This window comes from Gopherus evgoodei, chromosome 3 (genome assembly GCF_007399415.2).
Source record: "Gopherus evgoodei ecotype Sinaloan lineage chromosome 3, rGopEvg1_v1.p, whole genome shotgun sequence".
Lineage (NCBI taxonomy): Eukaryota > Metazoa > Chordata > Testudines > Testudinidae > Gopherus > Gopherus evgoodei.
Genome location: NC_044324.1, coordinates 125136638 through 125153022, shown reverse-complemented (window position 1 = coordinate 125153022; position 16385 = coordinate 125136638). Strand labels below are relative to the sequence as shown.

Here is a 16385-nt window from a genome sequence, read left to right as displayed (position 1 = left end):
CCAGGGATTCCCCTGGGTCAGAGCGCAGCGGGCAACCCGAACCTCTGGGCTGCCGCAGCGGTGCCCTGATCCAGGGGGGACCCTGGGCCCCTGGGCTGCCGCAGCAGCGCCCTGACCCACGGGGGCCCCTGGGAGTTCCCAGGGACCCTGGGCTGCCGCAGCGGCGCCCTGACCCGGGGGGGACCCTCTGGGCTGCCGGCTGCCGCGGCGGCGCCCTGACCCGGGGAGGCCCTGGGCTGCCGGCTGCCGCGGTGGCGAGCTGACCCAGGGGACCCCCTGGGCTGTCGGCTGCCATGGTGGTGCGCTGACCCAGGGGACACCCTGGGCTGCCGGCTGCCGGGGCGGCGTGCTGACCCAGCGGGGGCCCTGGGCTGCCGGCGGCAGCTCAGACTCCCTCTCTGTCCCAGCAGCAGCAGCTGCTCAACCATTTAAAAAAAAAATTGGGGGCGCCGCTTTTTGGTGCCCCAGGCAACCGTCTAGTCCGCCTAAATGGTTGCACCGGCCCTGGCTATATCTGCCTAAGACCTCGATTCAGCAAAGCTCTTAAGCATGTGCTTATCTTTAAGCCGGTATTTACATACATTCCTATTCAGCAAAGCACTTCAGCACTTGCAAGCATGTGCTTAAATGTTTTGCTGCTCAGGAATGGATTTAAGCTGGTGGTTAAAATGTTTTGCTGAAGTGAGGCCTAAGACAGGGAATGCAGTGTTGTCAGAGGCCACAGGCTTTCCCCAGAAACCAATCATCAGTGCTATCATACTCACTACATAAAAGCATGCTCTTAAACAAAAAAATCCCCAAAGAATGCATTTTCTGATTTACAATGTGTTAACTGTTATCTCTCCAGCCTGCAAACCAGCACTGCAATGAAACTCAATGTGCCTAACAACATAAAAGTACACGTGTTTTTCTTTCTTCTCTTCTTGCTGTTAAGAAAGAACGCTGCCTTTACAGAATTATAGCACCAAGTTGTGAGTGATGTATGATATAAAGTTGAAATAAAAACTGCCCAATACAGTCTAACTACCTCAGCAATACAGAGCACCCCTCCCCCTTTCATTCACTGAAGAAAACCATAACTGGAAATTTTAATGTTTTCTTTTTACATTTTTTCTTCCATCAAGTGTTTCTTTCCAGACAACAAGGGAAGTGATTCCTCTTTGTCATGCAACTCCCGCCCTCCCCCAAGACTGAGATGAATTGAACATGAGCAAGCATACATGGATAAGCATGAAGAGTCCAAGTAACTAGATGGCTGATTTTTCAAAGAAAGGGGCGTCCTTTGCATAAGCACAGAAGCTTGCCAATTTTTTCCAGTGCTGGATTGGACTGGGAGCATGAATTTGCAGGCTGCTTGGCAGTGAGAAAATTGATAACAAGTAGTAAAATATGGGCAGGATAATAAAACTTATAATAAAACTCATCTGATGGCACATGAACTTGTTCAGCCTATATCTAACCTAAATGGCATGCTCCATCCATTTCCAGGAGCTTTAAGGCTTGTCTAACTAGCCCTGAAAACAAAAGAGCACATTTTCCACTACTGATGTGTGAAATGCTTTTCAGTGTACTTAGGTTTCTGCAAATCTGGTTGTTTTGAGTTGAGTTTGTTTTTACCATTATGCAGCTGTACTAACAACAGACCCCAGTCGTCAGTGGGCGAGATCGAACCTGGGGTCTCTGGAGCTTACTGCATGAGCCTTTATAGCAGGGGTGGCCAACCTGAGCCTGAGAAGGAGCCAGAATTTACAAATGTAGATTACCAAAGAGCCACAGTAATATGTAATGATTATATACGTTGATAATGTATACTATGAATTTATAATGTATAATTAACAACTTAATCGTTTACTTAGTGGGACTTCTGGCAATCTTTGCTTTCAAGAATTTCCTTCAAATTTGGTTTGTGTTCAGCTGTGCTCACATGCAGCAGTTCTCTAAAGTGGCTATCTGTCAAAACAGATCTTGGATTTCACATGTTTGAATGTCAAGAAAACAGACTCACAAAGATAGGTCAAGGCAAACATCGAGATAAATTTTAGGGCTGCACCTCTGATGTTGAGGTATTTATCCTTTAGTACCAGTACCAGAAAGTAAGAGTCCCCTGTCTTCTGAATAGATTTCAATCTGTCATCTTCCAAAAGTTCTATTATTTCCATCTGGGATGTTGCTTCATCAGTGACTAAAGGGGGCTTCAGATAATTGGCTTCAGCACTAAAAGGGTCAATCAGAAATCTGATGTGAGGTCTTTTCTGCTGCTAATCTTGGAATCTTTCCTCAAAAGTGTCCTTAAGATCTTTATATCTAGTTGTATATCTAGTTGTGCTCCATATTAGGGGTTCTGCTGCATTCTCTTTTGATCTGGCTTGAAGTTGTGACATTGAGGGAAAGTGGGTCAGTTCTCCCTCAAGCATGTGAAACAACTGCAGTTTGTTCATGAATGCAAATATGCCTTGCACTAGATCAGATAGCAACCAAAATTTTCCTTGTAAGTAAACATTTAGTTTATCCAAATGCAGCAGCATGTCTGCAAGAAATGTCAAGTCTAGAAACCACCTAGGACTGTAAGCTCCGGATGTATTCTGTGCTTCTCCTCCATAAACATTTGTACTAGTTCCAGGAGTTAGAAAAAATGGGAAATAACTTTACCTCTCGAGAGCCATCAAACTGCGCTGTGAAATGGCAAATTGGCAGGGGAGTCGTCTTCATCCAGTTCTTCGATTAGATTTTGAAATTTGAGAGAATGAAATTCACAATGTGCAAGACAGTTTTCATGATGTGATCAAATTTGAGATTTTTAGATACCAGTTGTTCCTGATGAATAATACAGTGAAATGTCCAAAGTTCGAGAAAGCTCTCAGACTTACAAAGCCCTACTAATCCATTTGCAGATCCCCACATGGATGGAGCCTCATCTGTTACAATGACAGTGAGCTTCTGTAAAGGTAAGTGGTTTTTTGCAATTACTAACATCAACATCTCCTTTAGATCAGCCATGAGTTCTGTCCTTCAGTGACACGATATCTAGGAGTCCTTCCCTTGCACCACAGTCATCAGACACAGTGCAGACAAATACAGATAATTGAGGTTTATCCTGTGCATGGCAAGACTCATCATGAGTGATGTTCAAAAACTCACACTGCTGAAGTGCAGTTGCAATTCGATGTCACTGTTCAGGTCGGAGATTCTGCATTCTATTGTGCAGCGTGAAAGCTGCAGGCCAGGAATTTTCTATGGTAGATTCTCGTTCTCTGGTGACAGGATTAAAATCACGCAGTGAGGCACATTTTTATAACCTCACCTTCAAAGTAGGGCTTTTTTGCACGGGCTACGTGCCAGCCACATAATAGAAGGCTAACATTACAGTCTGCATTTGGTTGGCAATTCTGTGCAGAACTGTGCTTCCACATCTGTTTGTTTTTTCAAAAAGTTCTGAGTTTTAAAGTGCGGAGTTCAGGACCTTGTGGGAATTCTTGATCCATATGTGCATGGCTTGAAGTGAAATGATGCTGCAAGTTTGAAGATCTGAACTGAGATACACACATCTGGCAAAGAAGACACACAGCCTTACAATTACGTTCAGTGAAAAGGTACTTACTCTCCTACTCTTGTTGGAAGTATCGATTTTCATTGTGTATTTTCTTTTCTGTTTGCACTTGCCTTCCATTGTTAGATGGTGTAAGAAAAAAAATCGATTAAAAATTTCCACACCAGCTAGTAACTGTGTGCTTTATTCAAGGAGACCCTAGTGCTGGCCAGGGGGTGCTGGACCCCTGGCTCTGTCCCAGGTCCTGCCCTCCCCTCCATCCCTTTCCCCAAATCCCCACCTCTGCCTTGCCTCATCCTGCCCCCTCCCCTGAGTGAGCCATGTCCTCGCTCCTCCCCCTCATCCCAAGCCTCCTGCGAGTTGCAAAACAGCTGATCATGGCAAGCGGGAGGCGCAGGGAGGGAAGAGGTGGCACTGGGGAAGAGAGTGGGGAGGTTGCACAGCACGTCCTCTCTCCTCCCCCAAGAGCCTCCTCAATGCCGCGAAACAGCTGATTGCAGCAGGCAGGAGGCACGGGGGAGAGAGGAGGTGGTCTAATTGGGGGGGGTCTCCAGCGGGCATGAGGCACTGGGGGATGGAGGGGGGGCTGACAGGGCTGCTGGTGGGTGCTGAGCACTCACCATTTCCCCCCAGAGTCGGCTCCCAGCAGGAGGCGCATATTATCTTCTGAAGATTTTGGCCACCCCCGCTCTACAGCATGAGCTAAAAGCCACCTGGCTCTTAACTAAAGTTGCAGAGCAGACTCATGTAACTCCCCCCTTTCTCCAAGTGGTTTCAGTTCCATTAGATGGGACAGAACACCACACCCAGGAGATGTGTGCTTACATACTTCCCTTAGCTGAGGAAGCACATCCCGAGCTTCAGAGACTTCTCAACTGAAATCCTGAAAGAGCCCCGACTTGTAACGCCAACAGAACCCGGGCGAGATTGAACTAGGGACCTCTGGGGCTTAGTGCATGAGCCTCTACCGCATGAGCTAAAAGCCAGCGGGCTCTTACCTAAGGCTGTCGAGCAGATTCATTTAACTCTCAGAGGGGTAGCCGTGTTAGTCTGGATCTGTAAAAGCAGCAAAGAATCCTGTGGCATCTTATAGACTAACAGACGTTTTGGAGCATGAGCTTTCATGGGCGAATACCCACTTCGTCAGATGCATGTAGTGGAAATTTCCAGGGGCAGGTATATATATGCAGGCAAGCTAGAGATAATGAGGTAGTTCAATCAGGGAGGATGAGGCCCTGTTCTAGCAGTTGAGGTGTGAAAACCAAGGGAGGAGAAACTGGTTTTGTAGTTGGCAAGCCATTCACAGTCTTTGTTTAATCCTGAGCTGATGGTGTCAAATTTGCAGATGAACTGAAGCTCAGCAGTTTCTCTTTGAAGTCTGGTCCTGAAGTTTTTTTGCTGCAAGATGGCCACCTTAAGGTCTGCTAGAGTGTGGCCAGGGAGGTTGAAGTGTTCTCCTACAGGTTTTTGTATATTGCCATTCCTAATATCTGATTTGTGTCTGTTTATCCTTTTTCGTAGTGACTGTCCAGTTTGGCCGATGTACATAGCAGAGGGGTATTGCTGGCATATGATGGCGTATACTACATTGGTGGATGTGCAGGTGAATGAACCGGTGATGGTGTGGCTGATCTGGTTACGTCCTGTGAAGGCCAATTACAATTGGATCCTCTGCTTTGCTTAATCCAGGTTTGAGCTGCACACTGGGGAGATTACCTGGTTTTCTCTTTCCACTGTTTAGTGGCTGGCAGTGTAGGTAGGGAAGGGGCACTGCTGCTTGCAAGGGCTAGGAGCAGCTGAGGGGAGCCAGCCAAGGGTAGGAGAAATTATCTTAGAAGCTACAAGCTTCAAGTAAAACAATTCTCAAATTGGATGAGTTTTCAAATCAGTAACTTTCCATTACCTAAGCATTCAAAATAGCTGCTTTTTAAAGTGCAGATTTGAATGAGAGTGCAAAGTACAAGAGGTGGTATTCTGACTAATACTGCACTGTTTTAGGGTGTCTCTGAATAGTTAAACTTTTTCAAATTTCAGTGGAAACCATACTGCACTTAAAGTCTTAGAACATGCTGTTGCTCAAGCCAGGTCCACAGAATCCGTACTACTGTTCACAATGGCAGCAATGGGCAGTGTTGCCTAGTGGATAGTAGACTAGAATTCAAGACGCTTGAATGCTATTCCCAGCTTTACCACTGGCTTGTTGGGTGACATGAGCAAGTTATTTCACCTCCGCTTTACTTTCCCCATCTGTATAAAAAGGGATAACACCGTACTTCTTACTTTCGTTGTGAAGCTGTGAGATGTATGATGAAAAACACTATAAAAGAGCTAGGAATGTATACTCGTGGTATAATCTGATTTTGAAAAAGGAGACTATAAAAATTGAAATGAATCATCAGAAAACTATGGATAATGATAAAGATATATGAAAAACATCTAGTGCTCAATGTTTTGTCATTTTCTGTCCACGTCATGCAGAAAATTAATGTATTCATATGGTCCATAAATAAGAAGTATTGGTATTGGAAGTAACTTCATATCAACTATAAAAATAGACTATTTAAAATATATGGAGTCACAATCCACTCCATTGCTATAAATTGTTTATGAGATGCCTTATATATATATTTCAAGAATACCTTTAGGCACCAGATGGGCATGCTGAGAATAAACAAGGACTCCTGTAATTAAGTAATCAAATATGTTTGAAAGAACAATTGTAAATTCTCCATAAACAGATAGTTTTTAGAAATAAGCTAAAGTATTATCCAGAAAAGAATCTTATCTAATAAGTGAATGCATGAGGAAGATTGGAATGTGTTTATATATTTATTCATCATTCAATTAAAAATAGAATTTTTTTTCTGAGCAAAGCATTTTTTATAGATGTGTGTGTGTGTGTGTGTGTGTGTAACTATTAGGAGTGCCACAAAATTATCTGTATTTGATTACTGGACACTGAGAAGAGTAATTAATAAAAGAGTAAGCAAATATAAGAAACAAAAAGGTGATGTAATAATTAAATCTAGTAATTAAAAGTACACATAAAGATGTCAGGAAGAAGGGTGTTTCAAATGGCAGAACAGGAAAGATTCTAATTTGTAGTAAATGCAAACCTGGAGTGAGTTAAGCAACAAGAGCTTCTGAGAAAGAAGGACTATTCCATTAAAATCCACAGCAACGAAAGTAACAAAATAAGAACCAGGTGAGCTTCAGCTCCAAACAAATATTTTCAAGGTTGAGAGTGTTTGGATACATTACTCTCCTTACCCAGAAGTAAAATAATGTTTGCTTTCTCTGCCTCAAAATGTAGGCAAATTACCATCTTCAAATCTCACACACAGTACTGCTTTCACAGGGTAGCAGTTGCATGGCGCATCTGGGACACCTCCAATACTGGAAAACCCCAGTGCACACAAATCCTGGGGAAGCAGACAGCTAAGACCATAAATATCTGCTAGAATTCCATCATGGGACTTTATCACTAAATATAAATTGATTGGCCTACCTGAGACAGGACTAGCACTGGAAAGGAGAGGGTGACAGAAGAAAAGAAGAACTGAGGGAGTAGCAAACAGCACAGGTGAGTGTGTGAAGTAAGTTAGGAAGATTGACTTGAGAGAACTGCACTCTGTGGAAAGGCAGTGACTGGTTCCCAGAGAATTAGGAAGAAAGGAAAGGATGGGAGCAGGGGAAGGACTGACTAGGTTGAGAGGTAGAATGCTACAGGCCAAGTCTACACTACAGCATAAAATCGAAATTATTAAAACCGGTTTTATAAAACTGGTTTTATAAAATCGATTTTACATGTCCACACTAGGGCACATTAATTCGGTGGTGTGCGTCCATGGTCCTAGGCTACCATCGATTTCCGGAGTGGTGCACTCTGGGTAGCTCAGTAAAAGAATGAGACCAATAACTTCGATTTCTGTCCACACTAACCCTAAATCGATATAGTAATATCGATTTTAGGGTTATTCCTCTCGTTGGGGAGGAGTACAGAAATCGATTTTAAGAGCCCTTAAAATCGATTTAAAGTGCCTTGTAGTGTGGATGGGTACAGCATTAAATCGATTTAACGCTGTTTAAATCGATTTAACGCTGTAGTGTGGACCAGGCCACAGTGTAGAACAAAAGGATTAGGGAGGGACAAGACCTCAAAAGGAGAGTCATCCAAAAGAAGAGAAAAGCATGGAAATAATATGATAGTAACAATATTACAAGATACTTATCACATCTTAGCTTCCGAAAGCTGAGACGGTAAATAATTTTAAGTATTATATATATTTGCAATATGCAAAGGCCTAGGGGCCTTAAGACTGGGCACCTTTGTGCTGGACTTTCTATGTACAGATACTATGGACAGTGTCTCTCTGTCTTGAAGTACTTAAGGAAACCATCTCTTACTAACATGCCTGTAGTTAATTCTCAACCAAATTTAAATTGAGTTGAGAATCAAGATATTACCACACCCAAGAACAGACAGCTTCATGTAATGTAAATTCCACTTGCCTGTTTTGGCACAGGTTTGCATTAAATTAGTCTTTTAATGCATGGAGATAGCATGCAGCAATGGAAATTGTAGAAGGAAAACATCACCCTTCAAGATGGTGGGGAGGCAGAAACATTTAACATTCTACTTTTCTTTTTAAAGGATAATTTTCTTGTACCATTTTTCCAGATTGTTAAAAGACATTTCAACAACTAGTTCCTCTCTCACTCCCAATCTTCCTATTAACTGTTATGGTTTTGTCTGGAAGTCTAATTAACAAGCGGTATAATTACACAAAGAATTTTAGCAATGTCTCAGTGCTGCTGAACACTACCTAACTCAAATGGAAACAGATTGCATAAAAAGGGCTATTTGCAAAGAGCTAGTTCATAGCTGCTGAGAAATCTTCAGTAAAATTAGTTTCAGATTTAGAAAGACCTAATGTCCGGTTAAAACATAACATAATACATTAATGTATTAAAGACTAGTAGGCCTCATTTTTCAGAAGTGCTAGCCACCTGCAGCTCCCATTTGACTTCAGTTGGAATTGTGGGTGCTCAACATTTCTTAATGGTTAGGCAGCTGGTGTGCTGAGACTACAACCTATCATGCTTATTAATATTATTTCATTGTTCCTTTGTGCATTCCCATCTGTATCCATCTGCTATTTCCTGTTCTCTGTTTGTACAGCACTTAGCGCACTGAGGGCTGTTAAGGACAACCACAATACAAATAAATGAAATAATTTCTGAAGATTAGGCCCAGTGTTTTTTCATTTAAAATTAGGGGTTTGTAATTTTATTATAGTGAAAGCCAATTTAGATCTCAGATTCTTTTCCATAAAATTACAGCAGCCCTCATGTTTCTGTGATTTCTTCTGTACAACTACAATAGCTCCTGTCACAGTGTATCTGTGATTTCTCATGTAACAATGGTGCAGCTGCTTTTATTTGTTTAGTGCAAAATTTATGTTCTGAAATTTTTGTCTTGCTAAGCCGCATTAGGACTTTTTTTTTACATGCGAGCAAGAAAGCTAAAATGAACTATCTGGCAGGGCTTTGTGGCTTTTGTTGTTGTTGGTCAACACAACCCATCTGTTTAAAATGGAAGACCTCCTCACAAAAGTCAGAAGAAAACAGCTTTAATTATTTTGCTATGAATGTTACATGGTTCATTTTATAATGATGTTATTTTGTGAAGCATTTCAACTTTACTCTCTGGTAAGTGCGTCTTCCCCACCCCTGGCTCTTCTGTTCTGTGTTCATACAGTGCCTAGCACAATGGGTTCCTGGTCCATAATTAGGGCTTCTAGATGCTACTGCAATACAAAAACAGCAGCAGCTGTCATCGCCACCACCCTCCTTTTAGGTCACTTAGAGAACTGATGAAACATATTTTACATACCTGTCAGTTTATTTTATCCTTAACAGACTCCTAAGCATTATTACCTATAGCGACAACAGATATCAGTAACAAGGTAGCAATACCAAAGGAGGCCTCCTGCAGTCTAAAATGTACACTACCCAAGTTCTTTGAATGACTATTAGCAATCAGTAAGAACCCACCCAGGTTTATGCATGCTCAGAACTCTGTGAAAGCAGTGAGGTCTGTGGACAGAGCACCGGACTCAGCAAACTGGGGTTCTATTTCAGGTTCTACCACTGACCTGCTGCGTGATCCTGGGAAAGTCATTCACCTCTCTGGGCCTCTGTTTTCCCTCCCACCTTTTCTTGGTCTTGTCTATTTTGGTTGTAAGCTCTTTGGGGGCAGGGAGTCTGTACAATATCTAGAACAATGGGACCCAGATTGCTCTAATACAAATAATCATCATATTATTATGCATGATGTATGCAGTCTTAAGAGGGATAGGAACAACATGAAGTTACCAGGAGTATTTCTCTAGGTATAATGTGTAAGGAGCCTTTCTGAGTGGGTGTCCATTCTCTAGAAAACTCCTAAATTGAGAATTCACACAACTGTTATAGCCCTACGGTGCTTCTGATGGGTAGGGACATTAGTTTGGGGGAGGCTCCCTGCTCTTCACTGAGTTTGTCCAGATTATCTTCCATCTACTGCATACAGCACCTTTCATCCTGCTTATCAATCATGTTTAAAAAATCCCTCATAACCACCAACTAAACCCCTATAGCCACCTAATAAACTATACATAATATTGTCAATAAAACCCTTAATTTTTTGGACTCATCTCACTGTAGCATGGAAAGTCTAATGTCCTAATTTCCTTCTGGATGTTTTAACATCTAACTATTACCCCAATCCTGTTCACTCACTATGAAATCACCATGAGTTTTTTTTGGTTTGTTTTGTTTTTTTTACAAATGCTGCCTCTTCTTACTGTTCTTATGTTAGCCTATTGTCATGCCCATGAAAGAACAAATTCCTCGCTCCTTAGAACAAAACAGGCTTATTGGGAAGGAAAATATTTAGAAATGGAACTATGGGTGAGGGTCAAATAATATTTGCAAATAGTATCCTTAGGCCCATCCTATTAGAGCCTAATGCTATAAACTATAAGCTACATATGTACTTCTCTTTGAAGTCAATAGGAGTTCCATACAGAGAAGACAGCAGGATCAGAATCTTCAGTAGTAACTCAAAAACATTTCAATAAGGAGACAGAAGAACTGGGGTTGGAGACTAAGGGAAGGAAAGGAGGGAGAAGGAGTTCAGGGACTTCAGGAATGGAGTCCTGATGTCCCAGGTGCTTACTGCTCAGGAAAGCAGAGCCAGAAGTAATCTTCTGATCAGTACTCCAATGGCTCGTTCCTTCATAGGCACAGCCAGAAGCACTCCAGTCAGCATACTTCTCTTCTGCTCTGTCTGGCAAGTCTTACAATACTTGGCAGAGCACAGAAACAATCCTTCCTGAGGCCCTAATGCAAGAGGATATAATATTTAACAGTCATGGACTAAAACGTGGTTAAAAGAACTAGACTGATAAATAAATCTAGAAAGGGGTCCCTGGCCCAAACAGACAGACAGACACACACACTTTTCTCTGCATGCAAAAACTGATAGATGCAGGCATATGCACTGGCACTAGAACACTTTTAATAGTGGGGGGAGCTGAAAGCCAGCCCCCTTATCTCTGTTCATGGCATGCCCCCCTACTAGAGCTGGGGTCAGGGACAGAGCCGTGTCTCTGGAAGGGGGGGACCTGCACAGGGGCAAGGGGGCCAAGGCTGGGCCCACAGCTGGAGGCGAGCATGGGGCCAGGAGTGGAGTCCTGGTTGCGGGGCCAGGAGCGGAGCCCCACATAAAACCTGGGAGTGCTACAGCACTCCCCGCACCCCTAGTTCCTGTGCCTATGTGTATGTGTCTGTGTCCATTAGAACGATTATTATTATTAAGTAGTAGTGCACAATTATAGATTCAGTAACTAAAGGTCCTGAAGAAAGTTAATTTTAAATGTGCTTTGAGATTCTTTTGCTTTCAGTAATAAAAAAAAGCACAAAATACTGGGGAATAGCACTAGAATGCAGGTAATGTCATTTTATTTGCTGCAAGATGTAATTAGTCACAAACAATTTCCATGTAATTCTATTTTGAGAGGATATTTGTTTAAATTTAAAAAAGAAAAAAGGTTTAGGTGAGACAGGTCAATGGACAAGACTAGCCTGTAACCTGTAGAAATCTGGATTTTTAAAACCTTCACTTCTAAGTGAAAGTCGGTGTGGTGATCACATCTTCCCTGTCATTTGTCTACACCACATGGTCAATGCCAAATGAAACATGGTTTGAAGATCACAACTATTTCTTGCACATCATTACCAGTAATAAAGATTCTGCAGAATGAATTGTGCACTCTGAGTCATTTGTGCAACCCCACTGTAGTCAAGTTATACCCTTAAAAGTGTTCAATAGATAGCAACTGTGAAAAAAACAGGACAGGGGGTGGTGGGTAACAGGCACCTATTAAGAAAAAGTCCCAAAAAAATAGAACTTTCCCTATAAAAATGGGACATCTGGTCACCCTGTCAATAGAAGTACAGGCCTGAAATAGTAGCAGTGTTTGTAGGCCAGAATTGAGATGCATTGGCAAAACTTTGTGAGGAAGCTTACATTATGATGTTTGCATTATGCCTGGTTTAAGTCAATGGTATTCATCCTTAGATTCAGCAAATTAACCCACAAAATTACAAAGTGAAAAGGTTAAACCAAAGGTTAAAAATAACTATCTTGGCAGTATATATTACTAAATTATTGTTTTCCCCTTGGCACCAGTGGCCCCAAATTCTTGCCACTCGACAATGATTTATTTTTGCATTAGCACATACTGCTGAGAACTTCTGACCCTCGGAGGCAAAGGGTTAACCTCTGCACTTGTCAACAGAGCTGTACAAACCATGAACATAAAATGGTTCTAATTGAAGATTAGATATAATGAATATATCAGTCATAATTTGGTGTGTGAAAGAATTCCCTTGTAATAACCTTAAATACAGAGAGATGTAATTCATGAGCATGAATCTGTTGCTAAAAGAATGTGTATAGTTTGGGTGACATGCTGGAGTGCAGGCCATATTTCAACATAATTTAATTATAAAGGGTCTGTTTGCTGCTGCGACAGGTCAGCAGTATTCCCAGTTCCATTTTGTCATTCCGTGGTCTATTCTCCATTGGTTCTGATTATAGAATGTGATGACCACATATATTTATTATTTAATCACTATATACTGTACTAAGCCCTGGACGCCCCATCATCTCAGGCATTGGAACTCTTACAGCAGGTTTTTCTGGCTATGTAGACTCTTTCCTCAGACCCTATGCTACCAGCACTCCCAGCTGTCTTCGAGACACCACTGACTTTCTGAGGAAACTACAATGCATTGGTGATCTTCCTGAAAACACTATCCTGGCCACCATGGATGTAGAAGCACTTTACACCAATATTCCACATGAGGATGGACTACAAGCTGTCAGGAATAGTATTCGTGATGAAGCCACAGCACACCTGGTGGCTGAGCTTTGTGACTTTGTCCTCACCCACAACCATTTGAGATTTGGGGACAACTTATACCTTCAAGTCAGTGGCACTGCTATGGGTACCTGCAAGGCCTCACAGTATGCCAACATTTTTATGGCTGACTTAGAACAATGCTTCTTCAGCTCTCATCCCCTAGTGCCTCTCCTCTACTTATGCTACATTGATGACATCTTCATCACATGGATCCAGGTAAAGGAGGCCCTTGAAGAATTCCACCTGGATTTCAACAATTTGCACCCCCCCATCAATCTCAGCCTGGACCAGTCCACACTAGAGATCCACTTGCTGGACACTACAGTGCTTAGAAGTGATGGTCACATAAACACCACCCTATACCAGAAACCTACTGACCGCTATACTTACCTACATGCCTCCAGCTTCCATCCAGGACACATCACATGATCCATTGTCTATAGCCAAGCCCTAAGATACAACTGAATTTGCTCCAATCCCTCAGACAGAGACAAACACCTACAAGATCTTTATCAAGCATTCTCAAAACTACAATACCCACCTGGGGAAGTAAGGAAACAGATTGACAGAGCAAGATGGTACCCAGAAATCACCTACTACAAAACAGGCCCAACAAGGAAAACAACAGAACACCACTGGCCATCACGTACAGCCCCCAGCTAAAACCTCTTCAGAGCATTATCAACAATCTATCCTGGAAAACGATCCCTCACTCTCATAGTCTTTGGGAGGCGGGCCAGTCCTCGCTTTCAGACAACCCCCGAACCTGAAGCAAATACTCACCGGCAAGTACACACCACACCACAGAAAGACCAACACAGGAACCAATCCCTGTAGCAAACCTCATTGCCTACTCTGTCTCCATGGCTCCCCTACTGACACCATCAGAGGACCCAACCACATCAGTCACACCATCAAGGGCTCATTCACCTGTATGTCTACTAATGTTATATATGCCATCATGTGCCAGCAATACCCTTCTGCCATGTACAGCCAGACCGGACAGTCCCTACATAAAAGAATAAATGGACACAAATCGGACATCAGGAATGGTGACATACAAAAGCCAGTAGGTGAACACTTCAATCTCCCTGGTCATTCTATAACAGATTTAAAAGTAACTATTCTTGAACAAAAAACATTCAGAAACAGACTTCAAAGAGAAAAAGCAGAACTAAAATTCATTTGCAAATTTAACACCATTAATTTGGGCTTGAATAGGGACTGGGAGTGGCTGGCTCAGCATAAAAGCAGCTTTGCCTCTCCTGGAATTGATACCTCCTCATCTATTATTGGGAGTGGACTACATCCACCCTGATTGAATTGGTCCTGTCAACACTGGTTCTCCACTGCAGAGGTACTCTCTTCTGTTCACGTGTCATTACATAATGCCTGCATCTGTAACTTTCACTCCATGCATCTCATAGACTTTAAGGTCAGAAGGGACATTATGATCATCTAGTCTGAAGTAGGATTTTTACCCACAAAAGCTTATGCCCAAATAAACCTGTCAGTCTTCAAGGTGCCACCGGATTCCTTGTTGTTTTTGTTGATACAGACTAACACGGCTACCCTGATACTTGTAGTAAACAGTGCAGCATTTGTTTCATTTTATTGTGCTTTGTTGCAATGAATGAAAATAATTCCACAATGACCGTAGGTCTTTATTGAGTAATGAAAACAATAGTTTATAGCAGTGATTTTTTTCTTGAAGCTGTTATGGCAGCTGGAAATAGTTATTATAATTTTAATAAGTTTGACATAAGGAATTAAATGTGTTCAGTTTTGGAAACAAAATTCTAGGAGGAGGGCAGGAAAAGAGATGCATCACCTTCATATGAAAATGAGAACATGTTCTCCTTTCAGTTGCCTAAAAACAGTTTTAATTTTCATGTAAGGATATAAATCAAAGACCTTTTTTGGTGTTAGATGCTTCATGTGAAGAAAAAAAGAATTGGGTGATACTGTTGGCATTGCAAAAATTTCTTTGTAATTAATTTGTTGGAAGCAAGATGGAAACAAAAGTAGAAATCATAGGGTATGCTGAATGTGTTGTGTCTTAGTTAGATTTGCAGGTTTCTAGCTAGGAGGAAGTTAAACGGGTAAAAAAGCACACACAAGCTCTTATGGGGAACCCTTTTAGATTTATAGACATGTGTACGCAAAACTTGACCAAGTGTTTCTTCTCTGTGATCAAAATTCAAAATGTGTATGCTGATGGACTGCACAGAGTTCAGTTACAGTACTTGCTCAGTCTCATTCGCTGCCCAGCTCAACAGAACTGTTCCAAGTGTATTCATATCTGCTGATTTGAAAGAACAAAAAAGGGGTCTGACTAGTTTTACACATGTATTTTTCTGGTATCTTCACAAAAACGTTGTATTGTTTTTATTCCAGTTATCGATATAGAGCCTACATAGCTCTGATAGCTAGATTCAGTTTCTTCTTGTGCAGCATTAGAACTTTCCAACAGTCATGGCTCCACAATGTCATTTTTTTCAGAATTACTTTTCAGAGTAGAACGGAACTTTAAAGGTGACCAGAGAAGCATTTTGTGAAGAATATGCAAGACGGCCATAATTTTTTAATTACTATTACTATAAACTGCATGTTTGATAATTATCCTTTAGCAAGCAACACAGTAACTAAGAGTATGTCTACACTGCAAGCGACGGTGTGATTGTAGCCTGGGTAGGTACATCTATACTAGTTTTAATCTAGCTAGCGTGCGTAACATTAATAGTGTAGAGGTGCTGACATGAGCTTTGGCACCGGCTAGTCACCAGAATACAAGCACACCAGAGAGCTTGCTTATGTATACATTGCTAGCCTGTGCCACCATGTCGACTTGAGGACTTCAGTAACTCAGACATAGGTTAGGGGTTTGTTACAGGAGTGGGTAGGTGAGACTCTGTGGCCTGTGTTGTGCAGGAGGTCAGAGTAGATGATCATAATAGTCCCTTCTGACCTTAAAGACTATGAGTCTATGTCAAGACTACTATTGTTACTGATGCTAGCTAGATGAAAGTTATCACAGGTATACTTAACCAGGCTACAGTCACACCTTCACTTACAGTGTAGACATACCCCAAGGGTTAGGTGGCTTTGCACATCTGTAGGTACCAAAGTCAATGGCTTTAGATAGTTAAATCACCAGTGCTAAATTGACAATATAGATTCAAGGTCTTTGAGCTTTTGTCTCTGTCCAAGCTGGGCACCATAGCTCTTAGTCTGGAAGATGCGTTTCAGGTACTAAACTTTAAACTAAAAACTTTAAAATAGCTAAAGGAGTAGTCCTTGTAAATTGAGTACGGAAAACGTTATCTGCAGAGCAGCAGATTGAAACTCAGTCCCCAGAAGTTGGG

The 16385-nt window shown here is 41.9% G+C and overlaps 1 protein-coding gene across 7 annotated transcripts in view; it reads right to left on the bottom strand.

Moving 5' to 3' along the window:
- Window positions 1-16385, bottom strand: part of MTHFD1L (methylenetetrahydrofolate dehydrogenase (NADP+ dependent) 1 like) — a 286291-nt gene that overhangs the window by 61226 nt on the left and 208680 nt on the right. Inside the window, exon 27 of one of the 7 annotated variants that reach the window (XR_003999635.1) lies at window positions 10770-10933. The exons of the other annotated variants lie outside the window; for them this stretch is intronic. The gene's annotated coding sequence lies outside the window, so the exon portion shown is untranslated. The remainder of the gene's footprint in view (window positions 1-10769; window positions 10934-16385) is intronic. 7 annotated transcript variants of the gene reach the window in all.